This window comes from Protopterus annectens, chromosome 3.part0 (assembly GCF_019279795.1).
Source record: "Protopterus annectens isolate FY-2018-M chromosome 3.part0, PAN1.0, whole genome shotgun sequence".
NCBI classification, from domain to species: Eukaryota; Metazoa; Chordata; order Ceratodontiformes; family Protopteridae; genus Protopterus; species Protopterus annectens.
In genome coordinates, this window is record NC_056731.1 from 1,746,775,434 (window position 1) to 1,746,796,028 (window position 20,595).

The following is a 20,595-nucleotide window of genomic DNA, read 5'->3' on the forward strand; positions in this document are numbered from 1 at the left end:
ACTTGATGATTGGTCTAATGAAGTAAGAGTAGAGGGAGACAATGACCTCGTTCTTCCTGGATGCAAAACCCTTAGTAATGAGATGTGCCACATAGAAGGACTTCCTAACCACAATGGCAATGTGGGGGTCAAAAGAGAGGTTGCTGTTAACCTTTGTTCCCAGATCTCATATAACGGCTTCTGTATTCAGTGGACAACCATTGATGTGGTAATTCATGGGAATCAAGTTTTTCCCAAAGGGGATGACAACACATTTTTTGGCATTGAACTTAAGGCCATGGCTGTGACACCAGTCGTGGATCTCAGTGAGGCCATTCTGTAGGATGTCAACATCACTTGGGGAGTTAATAATAGCTCCCAACTTGCAATCATCTGTGAACTTTGTCAGCCAGAGTCCCTTCATGTTGGCCTGGACTTCAGAGAAGTAGATACCAAACAGGAGAAGATCCAGGACTGAACCCTGTGGGACTCCACTCATGACTAGTCGGCATTCTGACTTGGAGTCAGCTACTTTCACACTGTGGGTTCTATTTGTGAGCCACTTTGCAACCCACCTAGTGATATAGGGATTGATGCCTAGCTTAGTGAGTTTTTCTATGATTCCTGAGTGGGGAATGGTATCAAAGGCCTTGGCCAGATCAAGGTAGACTGTATGAACCACCTTGCCTTCATCCACAGCTCTGATGACTGACTCAAAGAAGTCGACCAAGTTGAGCAGGCATGATCTACCCTTCACAAACATCAAACTGTGCGGGATCCAGAGTTTGGAGATTACCTATATCCTTGTTTATTAGGTCCATGATGATGCATTCCACAGCTTTGCATATCAGACTTGTCAGGCTAATGGGATGATAGTTTCCAGGGTTGGTAGTCACACCTTCTTTTTGGAGAGGGATGACTGTAGCAGTGCAACATTCGGTATGGACAAAGCCTGAGGTGAGGCTGTGATTGAACAGGGCACACAGGTGAGGTGCCAGTTCACTCTGTAGTTTATGTAGAACACATCCAGTGATATTGTCAGGTCCCATAGAGGCTGTATTCTTGGCCTTGGACAGTGCTGTTTTAACCTGTGCAGCAGTAATACTGGGTGCCTGGCAATCTACTGGTATTGTGATTGGACCTTTAGGGGGAGGGGAAAAGTTAGCACTGAATCTGTCGACCAGTATATTTGCAATATCTGTTGGCTCATTATAGGAGGTACCATTGTGCAGTAGCTTAGACCAAATCTGAGTATTGCCGTGGAGATTCTTTACACAACTATAGAAGGCCTTGTGGTTGTCTTTACTATCTGCTGCAATTCTGTTTTCATAGCTAGCTTGAAAGGATTTGATGGGGGATCTCAACTTTTTGTTGAGGCTGATAAAGGAGTTTTTCCAGTCGTGGGACTTCACCTTATTCCGCATCAGTTTCCTCCTTCTGTTGTAGAGTTTGTTTATGGCAGGGAACCACCAAATTGGCTTCCTATTTTTGGAGAGCATCTTGGTTCTATTGGGTATGGCAAGATCCATGCATTTGTGTACACATTCATACAATGCATTGGTGTATGATTTGGCAGTCATGCAACTATTCTCCTTTTGCATGGGTGCTGTGAAGTTAGCCACCTCTGTTTTTAGGAGCCCAAAGTTTGCTTTGGAGAAGTTTTTCATGGTGGTTACATTTGCAGGGTGGGGTGGGAGGGATGTGGATTTCCAAGGTGATTAGTTTGTGTTCAGTTATAACCATGGAGGAGTTGACTATTGGTGTATAGCAACGGTTGCCCATTTTAGTAATGACCAGGTCAAGGATGTTGCTACCTCTAGTGGAGGTAAGAACAAGCTGGTCCAGGGCATTGGAATTAATGAATTCCAGGAAATGTTGGGTAAGTGTATTTGTACATGAGTAGTTTTCCCAGTTAATGGAGGGGTAGTTGAAGTCAGCTAGTATGAGAGTGTTAGGTTGGACCCTAATATTCTCCAGGGTGCTGCTTAGAAATGTGGAGTGTGAGTCTTGGGTCATAGTTGGGGACCTATAGCAGGCTATGACCTGAATCACTGTCTTACCCAATGTTAGCTGCACCTGAAGTATCTCAGATGCATTATGTTGGGTTACTAGTCTGGAGGTGTGCGCATCCTTTATTAATATCGAAACACCACCGCCTTTGGAGCTCCAGTCCAAGTTCTGGGGCCGAAAGGTTTGAAATGAGTTATAGCCTGGTAGTGCAAGGGTGCTTTCTGCTGCCTTGAACCAAGTCTCTATTACAGCACAAATGTCAATGTTCTCCATTTTAAGGACTGCTTCGAACGAGTGCATTTTGAGATTTAGACTTCTAGTGTTGAGGAGCATGACCCTCAGATTGCATTTCTTTGTAGCTGTTATAGTGGTAATTTGGTCTTTGGAACACCACCTAAAAAAGGCACTTTAGGGATGCTAAGAGCCTTTGCCAGTATCCAGAAGCCCAGGGGTGACAGATGAAGGCCATCTCTGGCAAAGCATCGAGGTCTGTCAATCATGTCATCCCAGCAGACAGATACTGGATCCCCTTAGAATGACACAAGAAACTTAGCCAGTTGTTGAAATCAGTAATTTTCTGCTTGTTCTGTGGTATCATTCTGGGTGATGATAGGATGCCGCTCAGGGCTAAGATCATACCTGCCTAGGCTACATAATCTGAGAGCTCCTCCATTTCTCTTTTCATGTAGTCCAGGGAGGTACTTCTCAGGTCATTCACAGGTCATTGGTTATTGCAACTCCTTTCTTTGTTAGTCAAACAGTATTCCTTCCTAGCCTGGTTGGTCTTTTCTGTCACCCACTCTTTCCTACACTCCCTTCTTTTAATGACTTCCTGGACTTCTGCATTCCATCACCAGCTTTTCTTGTCTACCTCATTTCCATATCTGGCTCAGCCATGCATCTGCTCTGTATTCCTCACACATATTATTTTGAGATGCCGCTATTCTTCTTCAACTCCACCTATTTCTTCCTTTTCTTGGGGTGCTAGAGCCCTGAGCAATTCCTGGAACTGTTGTGCTTTCTCTCCAGTCAATTTACAGGTCTTCAGCCTGGACTGTGTTAACCTTAGAGCCTTCTTTGACCATTGCTTGCAGATGATTGTGCCAACCAATAGTTTATGCTGTGGACCAACTGTTTTACTGGTGATGACTTTGCAATCATTGATTTTACCCCAGTGCCCTTTCCTTACTAGGAGGAAGTCTGCCTGAGTTGCATATTGGCCACTCTTGTATGTGATCTTGTGGCTGTCTCTCTTTCTGAACCATATATTTGTTACTATCAAACCTTTTTCCAGACAGAAGTCTAGAATGACTTCTTCTTCTTTATTCATGTTGCCCCACCCATGTGGACCTAGGCAGTTCTTATATCCTGCTGTGTCTGTCCCAATATGTGCATTCAAGTCACCCATTATCAACATCAATTCCTGTTGTCCTGCTTTATCTATTAGGTCCTGCAACTGCTGTGTGAATGCACTTTTTTCTTCACTGTCACAACCTTGCTGTGGGGCATAGGCTGAGATTATGAATACTGCCCTATCATTATAATGGAGTCTGACTGCCATGAGTATGTCACTAATTCTGATGCTATCCCTCACTGCCTTCTGAAGCCTCTCTCTCACCACAGTTCCCACGCCATTTCTAGCCTGTCCCCCTCCTGAGTAGTAGACTCTGGATCCCAAGCCAAGTGGCTTCACTGCACTGCCCTGCCATCTTGCTCTTGGATACATAGGATGTGTAGCCTCCTCCTTATCATCATGTTATCCACTTCCAAGCTGCATCCTGTCAGTGAACCTTCATTAACTGTAGCAATTCTCAGTTCATGTTTAGCAGGTTGATTGGTTTTATGTCCAGCTTTTGCTCAACAGCGCTATTTCAGGTAACCCAGACTGACTACATATAAAACTGTAGTGCAGTGGTTCCCACACTTTTTTGATTCTCAGCTCCCTTGTTGAATCCAGGTTTTCCCAAGGTGCCCCCCATGGCATGCATAAAGTGCATATTATAGGGCTTTGTCAAACCATAAAAAAAAAAATCTACCTTTGACTGAACTCTTACATCCAGCCCAAATAAAATTGCATGTATTTGCACCCTTTTAAACTCTCTTAGAGATCACTTTCCAAAACATGTAGGAAGAAACTCAAACCCGAATAGAGCGATACATAAAGAGCGAACCACGAATACATCGAACGTACTAAAGTGCGAAATTTAAAACCTCGAACCATCATAGTCGGCCAACCCACCATCCGCAACACACTACCTACCCAAATACAATAAAAAAAACACATACATACACTAACCAAAACCCTACTTCTAACCCTAAATTAAAGCACCAAAACCCTACTGCTAACCCTACGATAACCCCACATACACACCTATCTATGCACTATCCTTAACCCCTCCCTAACCCTAAAGTCCGTAACTACCGCACACTTCCACTATGGAGCTTTACCCAAACAAACTAAATATTCCACACACATACACTTATAAAAACCCTACACTAAATCTTACATACATTACCTACACAAAACTTACATACACTACCTACCTATGCACTTACCTTAACCCCTCCCTAACCCTAAGGTCTGTAACTATCGCACACTTACCTTACGGAGCTATACCACAGATGGGCCAACTATGCAAATTCAATATTTCCACTTTCGCAGTTTCGTTCATTCGACATATTCGCGGTTCGCTCTTTACGTGTTGTGCTATTCGGATTCGGGTTTTTCAGCTTTCGAGTGCTTAAAGTAGACCTGCTCAATGAATGCTTCACACACACACACACACACACACACACACACACACACACACACACACACACACACACACACACACACACACATTTCTCTTAAAGTTTCCTTACTTGCATGGAGTCTTCATTCTTTCTGGCCATACCCACCGTAGGTCTGATTCTTGTTCCCCGAACATAATCCGTTCATTGCCATTCCCGCTTGCATTTGAGCAGCCATGCCCAGCTGTTAATGTGTGAGCTCCTTGCTCAATTTCAACAGGCTGGTAGCCCTGATGGAGCTGACATCATCGCACACGTGATGACATCAGCTCAAACAGCACGAAAATTAAATGAAGGGTATTGGTTTGCGGTGCCCCTGTGAGGAAGCCGTGACTCCCCAGGGCACCGCGGTGCACACTTTGGGTACCCCTGCTCTAGTGCATAATAATCTAGGCTTTGTAACACACTGTCCACCACACTTCCACCTGCTCTTATGATTCCTACTGCCCAGACCTTCCTCTTAGAGCACAACCACAAGTACAACTTTCCCTCTTGTATTAGAATATCTCCCACTGCTTCTCAGTCCATCTAATTTCCATTTATTTGGATTTCTTATATTCATTTTTCCTATCTAACAGATATTGCTGCATACAGCAATGAGACAGAAGTTAGGTAGAATGCACTTTTGCCTTATTGTGCCAAACAATTTCATTTTATGAATTTCAGTCCAAACTTTAGATTGCATTAATATTACTGAGATGAGCAAAGAAAAATACCTGGTCATCAAATACAAATAACTCTGAAAATATTTTGGAACTGCTTCATTGTATATTTCTGTCAGGTTATTATGCTGAAAGAATAGTTTTCAACCCTCAGGAAGATAATATTGAGACAGTAGTCATATAAGTTGGAGCACCAGCTAAGTATTTAAGGATATCCTATTATAGTCAAAGCAGCTGTACTCCATGGTAATTTGGTCCTCTGATGAGCAATCCCTTACAAAGCTGCAGCACAAAACCAAGTCAGACATTTTTAGGTTCATAGGTTCATAGAAGGTTACTGGGCTAATGGCCGAGTGCCCTTACAAGCCTAGCCATATTTACCCCCAGTCGTTGGTGGTTAGATGAGTGATGTTTGCATAGGTAAGCATCTATGGCAGTTAATACTGACTTCCTCTGTCAATGAGGGACATGGATGCCACTCCAGGAGTGAATTTGTGATCACCCTTCCAGTGATCTAGGTTACGTTTGAAGAGGGAAAGTGAGGAGCTCTGTTTCACATGATTTGCAAGCTAGTTCCAGAGAAGTGGCAGTCTCTGGGAGATGTGTATACCTCTCCAGCATGACCTGTTCATGTCAGAGGGTAGGTTAAGATCCCTGGAGTGAGTTACCCTCATGCAGTTTCATTTATGAATGTGGAGTATTTCCATCATGGCTGGGATAGAGACTGCCCTGTAAGCCAGGCACAGGTCACCCCAGAATACAGTGACAGGAGTTTCAGTCTTTCCATGTAAGACATGTTTTGTGTACCCTGTCATTTCTTGATCAGAAACCTCTGTGGTCTCTCCAATTGTTGCAGGTGTCTGTTGAGGTACATATAAAAGGGAGCATTATACTCAATTATTAATCTGTGGAGGGCTGGGTATAATGGAATTATAACATACTTAAATCTAGATGTGATGCCTTTACTTATAAGATGTGCCATATAGAAGGACTTCCTTACTATTGTAGATATGTGGTGGTCAGTGTTCAGATTGCTATAAACTTGAATACCCAGATCACGTACCACTGGGTCTACACTTAGGGGGGTGCTGTATATAATGTAATTAGCAGATATGTTAGCATTCTGAAAGGGAATGATAATTAATTTTTTTGCATTTAGCTTTAATCCGTGGCTTTGGCACAAATCATTTGTCTGCATTTACCCTATTTGCCGTATATTAACATCACTGGTGGACTCAATGATTTCCCCAATTTGCAATCGTCTGCAAACTTGGTCGACCACAGGCCATCTGTGTTTGCCTGGACATCTGAGAAATAAATTCCGAACAGTAAGGGGCCCAGTACAGAACTGTGTGGTACTTCACTGGTGGCTGGTCTTTTGGTAGAAGTGAAGTCACTCACTTGGACAGTATGTGTCCTGTCAATGAGCCAGTTGGCTACCCATCTGGTAATGCAGGGGTTAATTCCCAATTGGGAGAGTTTCTCTGTAATACATGACTGGGGGATTGTGTTAAATACCTTGGCTAGGTCAAGATAGGCAGTATGCTCTGCCTTTCCCTCATCCAGGGCTTTGATGACTTTCTCAAAGAAGTCAACCATGTTTAACAGGTCTGATCTACCTTTAATGAGTCTAAACTGGGTTGGTTCCAGAGTTTGGAGATTACCTATGTCCTTGTTAATAAAGTCCATAACAATTCTTTTCATGGCTTTGTGAATGAAGATAGTCAAGCTTATGGGCCTATAATTCCCAGGGACTGTTGATGGTCCTGCTTTGTGCACAGGGATTACTGTTGCTGTACTCCATTCTACCTTAACATAGCCAAGTTGCAGGCTGTGGTTAAACAGGGATCTAGGTGAGTCTGCTGGGTCATGTTTTAAGTTCTTTAAAAGGCAACCTGGGATGCTGTTTGATTCCAGTGATGCCATATTTTTGGCCTTGGACAGCACCAAAATGACCTGCTCTCTTGAGATAATAGGCTGAGAAATGGTGACAGGTATCATTTGGGGGATGACTGGAGGGGATGGAGGTGAGTGAAGTTTGCTCCAAATCTGTCAGCTAGCAAGTTGGCTATTACCTCCAGTTGAGCATGGGTGGGGCCACCCACAACCAGTTCAGTGCATAACTGGGTATTCCCTTTTAGATTTCAGGCTTAGTTAATGAATGTCAGCAAACTTGGTCAACCACAGGCCGTCCATGTTTGCTTGGACATCTGAGAAATAAATTCTGAACGGTAAGGAGCACACACAGAACTGTGTGGTACGTCACTGGTGACTGGTCTTTTGCTAGAAGTAAAGTCACCCATTTTTTGACAGTATGTGTTCTGTCAGTGAGCCAGTTTAGCTAGGGAGGCTAGTTTTGTTTCATAAGTAGCTTTGGGGGACTTAATAATATCTCTAATTTGTTTGTTTCAGCTAGCCAGTTCCCTCTTGTTCTTGGACATTATTTTTTTCTCTTGCTGCATAGCCTGTTTATACTAGGGGTCCACCAGGGTTACTTTTTTTTGGCAAGACCTGATTTCAATCCAATCAGGCACAGACAATTCTATACAACTGCCTAAGTGGTTATATAGGGCATTGGTGTACACCTTTGCATTGGAGTCTGTGTTATCTGCATTCGAGGAGGGTTTGAAACTTCGTATATCATCACTTAATAGGAGGTAATTTGTCTATGAAAAATTCTTAAGTGTTTTTGAGCTCAGTGGGGTATCTTATCTTATTATTACATTGAATGAGACTGCTTTATGGCCCAATCTTACCAGGGAGGACATCACATGGTGTGGGGGGTGCGGTGCTCTCCCATGTGAGTGCAATGTTCAGGACATTTCAGCCTCTTGTGGGTGCGCTGACTAGCTGTTCCAGAGCATTTGCATTGACAAAGCCCAAAAACCTCTGAACTATCATTTTTGTGGTTGTGTATGTTTCCCAGTCAATGGTAGGATAATTAAAGCCACCCATGAGTAAGGTGTTGTGCCGTATGGCAAGTGACTCCAGTAAATCCAGGTATGTGGTATGCTTTTCCTGTTTCATGGTGGGGGACCTATATCTAGCTATGATGTGGTAGGGGGCTTTGCCTATAGTTAATTGGATATGGAGTAACTCAAAGAGTCATACTGCTTGATCAGTTTTGAGGTGTACTTATCCTTAATGAAGATGGATACACCTCCTCCTCTGGTTCTTTTGTGCAATTGTTGTGGTCTGAACATATGAAAGGCATTGTAGCCCTGCATAGCCGGGGTGCTTTCCGCCTCTTTGAACCATGTCTCAGTGGCTGCACAGATGTCAACATCTTCCAAAATGAGGAGTGCTTCCAGAGAGTGCAGCTTCTTGTTTAGATTCCAGAGATTAAGATTCAGTACCCTGAGTTTATCTAGGGAGGATCTTCTTATGTTGAGCAGTTGGTTATTTTGATACTGCTTACAAAATGCACAATGGGGGGTGGCTATTGCCTTTGCCAGTATCCGAAAGCCTAGAAGAGACAGGTACAGACCATCTCTGGCAAAGCGGTATGGACTGTTGACCATGTCTTCTTAGGCTGACAGATATTTGATCTCCTTCAACTGACTCTAGAAGCTAAGCCAATTATTAACGTCAATCATTTTTTGTTTGTATTGTGGTATCATCCTTGGAAATAATAGTGTACTAGTCTGCAGATTATTAGAAACCACTGTTATGGTTATAGCAAGTTGTAGTGCCAGGACTAATACAGTAGTCAGTAGGCCCTGGTATTGTCAGTCAAAACAGCAGGAGCAGGCTAAAATAAATCCAGAAACTGTAACATTAAGATAATATTAACACAAACAAATGACTAATGACAGTCAATCACCATTGTTATCTTTTGCCAGTACCTTCATAACTTATTTCAATATTCTTAGCACAATAAAATACATTCAAACTGCATTTACGGCAGGGGAAAACATTCTTTTATTTACACCATGTAACACTCTGGCTTCTACATTTGAATGTTTAATGAAATGTCTTCAGTCAGTAGTTAGATCACTACTTAATCATTTCATTATTTGTGAATGCAAGACCATTTATAATAGAGCCATAATCTCAAAAGCAATGCATTCTGTAATGTGAAAATAAACATTACATTACTGCAGATTTGAATGAAGGTGCTGTAGTTCACATTATGCATACCTTGTTTCCTTTCAATCTTGGAGCATTAATATTGCTTTGTCTGTGTTGTTATTGTGATGGAATGCTATAAGTGACTTACAAGATGTGAAGGTGCCACATGTATGTCATTATTGCCACTAAATAGTCCTGCATTTATCTGCTGTACCAGAATTCAATATTATATTGCCATCTGATGTTACCTGCTCCACTGCTTATAAATCTGTTCATCAAGTGCTGTATTATGTTGATTTCTTGGTGAGGGGAAGTTACAGTTTATGACTTTAATATACCCAGGGCTCCAAATTATGTTTTCTGTTACATGATTTGTTGGTTGTACACCCTAGGGGACTGTAAAGTCTTGCATTTAATTGAAAACCACTTCTTGTTGGTGATTTAAATTTACTGCCCTGGGTATCAGGTTTGATCATCAGATTCAATATATTCCAGGAGTCATTAACACCTAGTCAAATAAAAGCTTCATTAACCATATCATTGCTCTTTCATTCAACAGAACTGACAATGCCCACAAAACATTTTGGCATACAATGTGATTCATATTGCCTGACACATTATCAATAGAATTTGCATGCACTTTGAGCTTTTCTGCTATGCATCTTTATGTGACTTTAGCTGCCTCTGTTTTTGCAACACTTTTTCCCAATGTACCAACATATTTTTCAAAGAGCTGTAAAAAAAAAAAATGCTTAAATAGGAAATTATACCTGTACACCAGCTTATCAGTTGCAACTTAGCACTGTGTATAATGCACCATTTTTACATTTTGTTATGCCATTTGTAACTGGCATTATGTATCAAACACATCAACAACTTCTGCTGTGCTGTTATTATTTGTAGTATCACAAGTACAATTAAAGTATTGAATTTAAAAGGTATGGTATGCAATACAGTGTCCTATAGTTTGCAAAAAAAAAAAAAGAAACTTTGTGATTTAAATTTTGTGACAATTCAGTTGGATCAAATAAACAGCTCCGAGATTCATTAAGACATATGTATGCTTTGAGCGAAGTCTACACTATTATAGCACATTAGCACAGCACTCATTAAATATGTATGCTACTCATCACACTTACACATTTCCGATCACCATTTTGTGGCCAGCAGTAGGTGACCATGAAACAGTTTTTGGAGTATAAGCACACAAAATACACAAAACTACTTGCCTGTAAGCAAATGTATTATGCAAGCAGACACGGGCAGCTTATATGAAGTAAAGGCAAGTGACTCATAATCATTTAGATGTAGGGGGTGTAAAATTGGGCCATTTTACACAGAATACAATGTTAATAGTACAGGGATAATTACAAAGGGAGGATAAACGGACTAAATGTACTCAGTTAATACATTAAAATATGATGATGTCAAAAGAAACATTTTCTAAAGAAAGATGTCCATATTGATGGCGATAGAAAATTCTGTTTGCAATTGTTTACACATGTATATCATTTCAAAACAAATATGCTAGCAATGTATGTGAGAGAGGCACAATGCAACATGGTAAGACAGGGGATTAAATGTGATATTCATGCTTCTCAACTGTCCAGATTTTTGCAGAATGTCCAGATTTGTGCCTCATATTTTTGGTCTGTTCCACATAACATTTGTATTTTCTAGCATATCACTGTAGATTGAGGGCAGTAAATATTTTATTTATTTAACATTTGTTTACCAGGAAAGTCCAACTTGAAGCAAGCCAATTTTCAGTGGAGGCCCAGGGAGAAATGCTCCAGATGCATGCCCTTGTAATGTGGGAAGAAACCAGGGCACCCAGAGGAAACCTAGACGAATGTAGGGAGGACATGTAAACTCTGTACAGAAGGCACCTCAGTAGAGAATCAAACCAGAGAATCTCTTGCTTTGAGGTAAAACTGCAGATGACATACATTTGAGTTTCATACTTTAAATCCTTCAAAAAATGCACGCTAACACAAATTATGTTATCCTAGCAACTTACTAAGTTAATAAGAGCAATATTTAAAATCTGTCCCTATTTTTGGGTCTATGTCCCCCAATTATTTTAGAATTTGTACAGATTTCTTGTGGTAAGAGGTTGAGAGGTATGCATTAATGTTGACAACATGCCGAGCTTAGATAATAGTTAGCAAGGACAGTGTATACATTACGCATCATTCTTACACAATGCACTTATTGAATATGACATGTATTTACATAGTTTTGAAAATAAGAAGAAGGACTTATTTGTAAATAAGAAGGACTTGTTAAATTCAAGATCTGATTACCTGTCTGGTTTTAATATGAACAAATGTGGACATTGTAATCAATGTGATCACATTCTTGCTGGGAACAGTATTAGGACTCATGACAATAATGTGATGTTAGCTAAAAATGTTAATTGTTCTTCCAAAGGTGTAGTATATATTGGTGTGTGTGAAAATTGTGATATCTTTTATGTTGGTAAAACTGAAAGTCCGTTAAGAGGATATATGAACATTTCTACATCATAAGATGTAATAATAATAAAATAATAAAAAGAACATGCTTTTAGTTATTTCAGAATCATATTAACTTTAAGTTTACCATCTTAGAACAGGTTCTTATAAACCCTCAAGGCAGATCATTGAAGACAATGGTAGAATACAAGGAATTGCAGTGGCAGGTAAAGTTAAATGCAGATAAGCCACAGGGTTTGAATAGCAATATTTCAGTTAATAGTGTTTTAAAGCTGAGAACAGCTAAATTATAACAACCTCAATGTTTTAATAAAATTTCAGAAAAGCTGTTTTAATAAAATTTGAATGGTTTTATTCAGCATGATAACTGATTATTTATATGATTATTTATTTATTTATTTATTTATTTATTTATTTATCTAATGGTTTGGGGTTGTTTTATCCAAACTTGATATAAATTCGTTTTTTTATTTATGGTATCATATGATTTTAACATTATTATAATATGTGTTTATGGAATGACCCCTTTAAGAAGTGCTGGTGTGACTCATTCTTTACTATCTATTTATGTATTGATGTATTGTATGAATATTCAGTAGGTATTGCTGATTATTTCTATTTGGAATGCCTGACTGATTTGTCTGTATAACACATGACATGGTCTTTTTATATTTAAATGTTGAATTTCATTTGTGTTTTAATTTTGAAGAAGTCCTAATTTGGGAGGACGACAGTGCTTAATTTATTCCTAATAAATACTTGAAATAATTATTACTTAGACTTTTGTTATTGTATATGGGCTGCAGGACTAGTACAGTTTCATTTGTTTTTTTGGTTTTAGTGCTGGGTTGGTTTTTATTTTTAATACAAACAGAGCACCTCGCTGACCCTCTTCAAGTGCAACCTTGATGCATGGATGGGAAAGAAGAAATTTGTCCCAAGGGTTCCACCTGTGTCCCTCATTGACAGGGGTGACAGGTGCTGACTGAGGTTTCTTTTTGGGGATAAACTCTTGGCTAGGCTTGGAAGGGCCCCATGGCCATTAGCCTAGTAACCTCCTATGATCCTATAATCCTATTATACTAGAAACGTTCTAAGTTTATAAGAGCAATATTTAAAATCTGTCCCTGTGTTTGAACTTATGTCCCCCCCCCATTATTTTAGGTTTTGTACAGATTTCTTGTTAAGAGGTTGACAGGTATGGTGACATTAATGTTGGTAACATGCAGAGTTCAGATAGCAGTTAGCATGGACAGTGTATACATTATGCATTATTCTCACACAGTGCAGTTACTGAATACAACATGTATATACAGGGAATGTATGTGTGATAACTCACTGTAGTACTGTATCCTGCACTCCATTCTGTATAAACAAGGCATGAGCTGTACAGCAGCTGTGTCATGTATGGCCAAAAGGGACATGTTTTAACATGTCCCATCCATGTGAAGCTGAGTTCGACTATTACTCAATTTAAGCGCAACCTAGCCCAGTGGATGAGGAACAGGACATTTACAATGGGCCAGGCAGTCATGTTCGTTATGGGCAAAGGTAGCTTATCTGACCCTCAATGTCCTTTTGGATATAGGATGTCATTATTCTTTTGGTAAAACTTGGCTAGGCTTAGAAAGGCCCCCTGGGTTGTTAGCTTAGAAGTAATCTATGAATGTATGAATCTATTTGTTGTCATTGGACAGCTATAGATAGCGGGTGCATTACATTGATACATGTCCTAGACAAGTAAATGTTTTATATACATGTGCAACATAAACAGTAATATAATAGCAATCAAAATACACAAGTGACAAATGACACCACAGATATTATGATGTTGCAATAGTTCAAGGTCTTCATTTGCAGGTAATGCAGGATTATACTGAGCATGCTCACAAGACTTTACAGCAGACACTGCCATAACAGCATATAAACAATGCAAATACGCAAGAAAGTGTCCAAACATATACCTGATCACATTTTATGATGATCTAGTGTCATGACATACAGGAAGACAATTCATACCTCTCAACCTGTTAGCGCAAGTAATTTGGACAAAGTCCAACAAAATGGGGGACAAAGGCCCAAAAATAGGTACATTTTTTAAATATTGCTCTTATAAACTTAAACAGTTCCTAGTGTAACAGGGCTTGTTTTAACACACATTTTCTGAAGGATTTAAAACCTGAAACTCAAATGTATGTCATTATTTAGTGCCTTTAATCCTCAGATCATCCAGTGATTGGCCACAAAAACACAAATTTTATGAGGAACATACCAAGAATATGAGCTAAAAATCTGGACATTCCGTGAAAATCTGGACAGTTGAGAGATATGAAAGACATGTTTTTTTTCAGTCATCTTGTCCAATAAAGCTTTACAGTGTGAAAAAAAAAATTACGGTAATACATAAATGTTTGGAGGAAGTCATGCAATACAGCACATTCTTATTTGTAAATTAAGTAGTGCCTGTGAACAATCAATAACATACTCAGCATTTGCATCTTGCTAGACTCAAACACATGCCAGGACAGATATGACAAAGAAGTGTATCAACCTGTGATGCCACAGAAATAGGCACACTGTACATATCGTGACAAACACACTTGAAGGTATTACAGCACTTCCCTTTTGTAATTGGCATAGATCCCCTACTTTGGAGGCTGATGGCTTAAAAATGTTGCCCTCTGAGTGTGGAATAAATACTTCCTTTGCGTAAGCACTCCTGTCTGACACAGCTATGAGACATATGGATGTTACCATATTCAAACCCTGTCTATCATACTATGCACTCTACAGAGCTGTCTGCCACATGACATAGCATTGGTCTTGTCAGACATAAATGAAATGAATGTATGAAGTAATAAAGGATATCTGAGGATAATGTACACAATATGAATTTTCCAGAATGATGACAAGGAGATAACTATGTTGATTTTCACACAACCGTGAGTATTATTATAATATTAAATTTTTCAAGGTCAAGGAAGCCATTCCTATTGTCTTATTCAACAACACTGCCCCAGATTTGAAACACAATGCATTTGTGTACATATGCTGTATAAGAAACTACTGAATGCATGTGATGCAGGAGCATTCACTTCCTGACATTTGCAGAACAACTATTTCACTGGCAGGATATTACAAAATTACTTGATATTTCTTTCTTTCTCCAAAGTAAAAATTGAAAATAATGACTTAATGCATTGTTGTTTGTGTATTGTTAGTATATTCATAGAAAGTTACCCTTGGCTGGAGCTGAACAGCAAGCTATATAAGTCCACCATCTACAAACATGTATGAATCACATGTGGCACTGTGGAAGTCTTAACAAAGCTATGAGACTCTGCCTATGTGAGGTCATTACATTGAGTGATTATTTTGCCATTTATATGACATAAAAGGGCTGGGGGAGTTTTTTCCACTGTAGTTTTACACATTATTACTCTTCTCAATGTCATTCATGCATAACAGCATTAGGATACACAGTGCTTGCAGTCAGCCAATGTGGGCTTTGAACACCTGATGACAAAAGCTACATGATATTGAGAAGGATGAAAGCACATCCCATGTTTTACATGATAGGATCACCTATAAAGAGAAAATGTGGATCATCAAACTAGGGGCTCTATTTTCCCCTGGCTTGAATGATCATTTTTGAGGCATCCAATTCAAGTTTGTTGTTATATTTGGGTTCATATATTAATGTATATATTTGGGATAATTGTGTTTATTTGCATTACATTTCATGCATTTATGAACTAGTGCACTATTTTATTGATGCACTAGAGGGCGCTCCATGCTTTCTATATGAAATTTGCATAAGTTGGAAGACAGCCAGTTAGGTTTTGTCTTCATTTTGTACATCATGTTTGGTTGCTGATGAAGGATGTTATTTTGCTGTCTTGAAGTTGGACATTAAATAAGATTCCCTGATTCCAGGAGTTGAGTGCTGGCTTTCTTTCTTCACTTTTGGTTTGGTTTTCCAGCTGTGCACCAGCCGTTCGTGCAGGAGGATGCTTTGGATTTATTGAAGGATGAATGCACCACAGTACCACGGTTGGTACAATTATGAGATATTTTGATCTTTGAAGCCGTGACATCATGTTATTACTGCAAGGGATATGTGCATCTGTCATTTCTTTAAAAGAGTATTACTATATATATTTTCTCATACAGTATTGTCTGTTGCTACATATACTCAGACATATGATGTGTAACACAGTCGGCGCTGTGATGGTAGAATGGCAATCAGGCATAATGTGCTAATTATCACAGATTTTTTACACATTCTTTACTAAGGTAACAGCATGCAGAATGCAGTCTCATGTCTTCACTCCACAGGAAAAGCCTTAGTAGTTCTCATGGAAAAGCCAAATGTCATCCCATGGCATCAACATTACCCAGTAAATCTTTTCTGTGTGAAACATTATCAGAAATCATTGTAATATGAATTCCCAGCCATACATGTACACAGCAGATTAACAACATTGTTACCTACCTGCACATTCACAGACATACTAGCAATAATGGCTGAATTTGAACAGACTACCTAAAATCAGACAGTATGCGCCACATGAGATGTTCTTTTACAGTTGTGATTGTGCACATTTGAATGGATGATATCACCATTCTTTAATATATTTGTCATTCTTCGAAAAATGTATGAAGGCGCTTAAAGTGCATAGTAACACTATACAGCTACATGCATGAGAAGCCTTCTGCACACAGCATGGCAGACACACACATAGAAAGTAGTCAATCACTGCTGGATTCAAACCTCCTCCCTCTGTACTTATGCAGTCTAGACACCACAGTATCAACAGCCAGCACCACAGGTAACTTATATGAGCAATTTGATGTGGTTCATTTTTGATGTAAGCATTGTGTTTCCAAAACTGTTTATTGGTGGGTAATCCTCTGCCAGTGAAAATGCATCTTCTAAGTGGAAGTTTACATGTGGGATGTTGTCAAGAACATAATTGAACATGACAGTACAAACACTCTGATTAGTTACCCAGTGCTGGATTTGAACTCCATACTTGTCTATTTACGCAATCTATACAACAGAGAATTAGCCACAAGTAACACAGGAGAAGCCTAAGTTGTAAGAGCACAGTGTACACTTTTGACATGATGTCCTCATCAGTGGGATGGAGAGCAGATATCTGTGTTAAAATTGGGATAAGGGGATGGGAGCATCCTCTCCCATGTCAAAATCTTCCCCTGACTGGAAGTTGATACACCACATACATTCAGGAAGCTATACATACCTGATATTGAAGCAACAACCACAAATTTATCACTGTGAGATTTGAACTTCCTACCTATATAGTAATGGAAACTAGATATCACAGTATTAGCCACAAGCACCACAGGGCAAGTATAATTTTTAAGAGGGGATACAGTGCACGTTTGAAAGGATGACCTCATCACTGTGTTGCAGAGAAGATGTGTTAAAAGTGCGATAAACTGCAGAGGTAGATGTGTCCAAAGTTAAAGTTTTCTCCTGAGTGGAAGTGCACACAGCATATCTGTTGTTGAAGCTTTACTTCCATGACACTAGAACCATACAAATTCACCACTGTCAGATTTGAACCACCTACCTAAAAAGGTTATACAATCTAGAGAACACATTATAAGCCACAAGCACCACAGGAGGGCAGAGTTGTTTGTGGTAAAACTAGTATAAGGGGATGGTGGAATACTTGAACAGGTTAAATTTTTTATCGAAGTGGAAGTTTGGACAGCATGTCTGTGCAGGGAGCTGTATGTGCCTGATATTGCAGTCACACACAAAAGCTCCCCACTGTGAGATTTGAACCTCCTGTATATCTAGTTACAAAATTGAGAGAGGGCACAGTATTAGTCACAAACACCACAGGAGAAGTCTGACTTTAATGGTGTGAAAAAGCTCATTTGTAATTAGTAAAAATCACAGTTTGGCAAAGCTGGTATGGAGCATCACAAGTTTTGAAAAAAATGCATGTGTGTGTGGACAGGGAAACATAACAACACCATGCTTGCACATTGTAATGGCATACTTCCCTGCTGAGATGTATATACTGTCCTTCATGTACAATGCATTCCTGTGAGGGACATCTTCCTTTTTCACAGTATGGGATGCCAAAATGGTCTCCTTTGAAGTAAAACTAAAACCTGGGCCCCCAGCTAAACCTAGAATATTCTAGAAGTGCTTCAAGGCTAACTTCCTGCTATTAAGGGATAACCTGGCAACATTTCAAGCCCCCATGAACCCTGAGAACACTGCTGAATATGCAGAGCTGTACACAAAAACCCTATACAAATATGTTAGTAGCTCCATAGAGGCAGTTGTACCCACCAAGAAGAAGTACAAAAGTAACTAAAAAAAAAACCAAACCATCCTGGTGGAATCACAACATCAATAGGCTGTATAACAGAAGAAAATCATGGCAAAAATTAGGAGGTGCAGCACCCAGCAGGATATAAACACTCTCATCAAACTAAACAAATAACTAAGATGGCAAATAAAGTCTACCAAAGACAAATTTGAGGTACATTTGGTCTCCCAGGCCAAGGACAACCAAAATGCCTTCTTTAGGCATGTCTGCAACCTCAAAGGCAATACACAATTGTGTGCAGAGCACATTGTAAATGGAGCCATACTGCACCAGAAGATATAGCAAACCTACTAGCTAATAAATTCAGCTCAGTCTTTACCCCTTTCTCCCCTTCAACCTTCCCTTCAGGAAATACCATCAAATGTAACTCCCCCTGCTATCACTAGGGAACAGGTCCTTAATGCTATCTCTAAGGCTAAGAACACTGCATCAGTGGGTCCAGACAATATCCAATGACGCCTTCTAAATAGCATGAAACATGACCTATCAGGTCCTCTGGAATTGCTATTTAACTGTAGCCTCCACTCAGGCTTCATGCCTCATGAATGGACAACAACAATGGTCATCCCTCTGCACAAAGGTGAGCCATCCACAGACCCTGGAAACTACAGACTCATAAGTCTCACTAGTCTTATATGCAAAGCCATGGAAAGAATTATCATGGAAATGAGCAATAATGATATAGTAAATCTCCAGACACTGGACCCAACCCAGTCTGGTTTCATCAAGGGCAGATCATGCCTACTAAACCTGGTTGAGTTCTTGGAGAAGGTCAGCAAAGCAATGGATGATGACAAAATGGTTCACACTGCTTACCTTGACCTGGCCAAGGCTTTCAATACAATACCCCACTCAGGCATTTCTGACAAACTCAAGAGGTTAGGTGCAAACCCATATGTCACCCAGTGGATAACCAACTGGCTCACAGACAGGACCTAGGAAGTTAGAACTGGGGAGTCTACCTGTACAAAGAGGACAGTCACAAGTGGAGTCCCTCAGGGATTAGTCTTTGGACTACTCCTTTTTGGCATTTACTTCTCTGAAGTCAAGGCTAATGTCAATGGTCTCTGGCTGACTGAATTTGCAGATGATTGCAAATTAGGAGCTGTCATTGAATCCCACACTGACACAAATGTTCTCCAGGAAGGGCTGACACAGACAGACAACAAGTGTTAGAGCCATGGACTAAAACTACATGCCAAGAAATGCATAATAGTATCCTTCGGGAAGTCATTCACCCCTGGTAACTATCATATTGGCAATACACCATTTAGAGTTGACCCAGTAGTCAGGGACTTAGAGACAGACAAAGACAGTAATCTAGCCTTTGACCATCAAGTGTCTACAGTAGAAAGGAAATCATTCTATGCTGCAGAACTTATAAACAAAGGTGTGGCATCTAGGTCCAAGGAAGTCATTGTTCCACTGTATTTGGCATTCATCAGACCACTCATTGAGTACAATGCCCTCTTTGGTATGTACCTAACCAGGCATATCCAACAAATGGAACATCTACAGAGGTTTCTCACTAAAAGAATACAGGGCATAAGTAAAATGTCCTATGCAGACTGCCTCAAGGCCATATCCTTGTATTCTGTCTCCTACAGGCTGTTGAAGGGAGATTTATGCCTAGCATACAAGGCATTGTCAGACCCCACTCTGATGGACCTCCTGCATATCCACAAAACAAACAGCACCAGAATTACCCATTCTTAAACCTTGCCTGTGATATAAATAGGACCTGCTGGACAGACAGGTATGTATTCCAGAGACTACCTCATTTCTGGAACAGGCTGCCTATCCATGTGAAACAGAGTTCTTCCCTAACCCAATTCAAGTGCAACTTTAAGAACTGGATGGGCAACAGGAAATTCATCCCTGGTTTGGCACCTATATTTCTAATGGACAGAGGCAACATGTACATGGTTCATCTCCCAGGCCCCTGCTTGTAAATGTTTCATCTCTCAAACCCCTGCTTACACTTTTCAAGAGTACCAGAACTTTTCAGAGATTTGGGATGCATGGCTAGTCTTAAAAGGCCCTTGTGGTTATCAGCCTAGTAAACACCTATGAACCTATGACACAGAAGAGAGAAGATACAAAAGACAGGAAGTGGAAGACAGGGACCAAGTAGCTTCTGACAGAAGCAGGGAATGGTGGCTCATAACAATATGTAGGCAACAGCTACACAAAAAACAGTGTACTAAAAACAGTCAGCAACACTTAGCT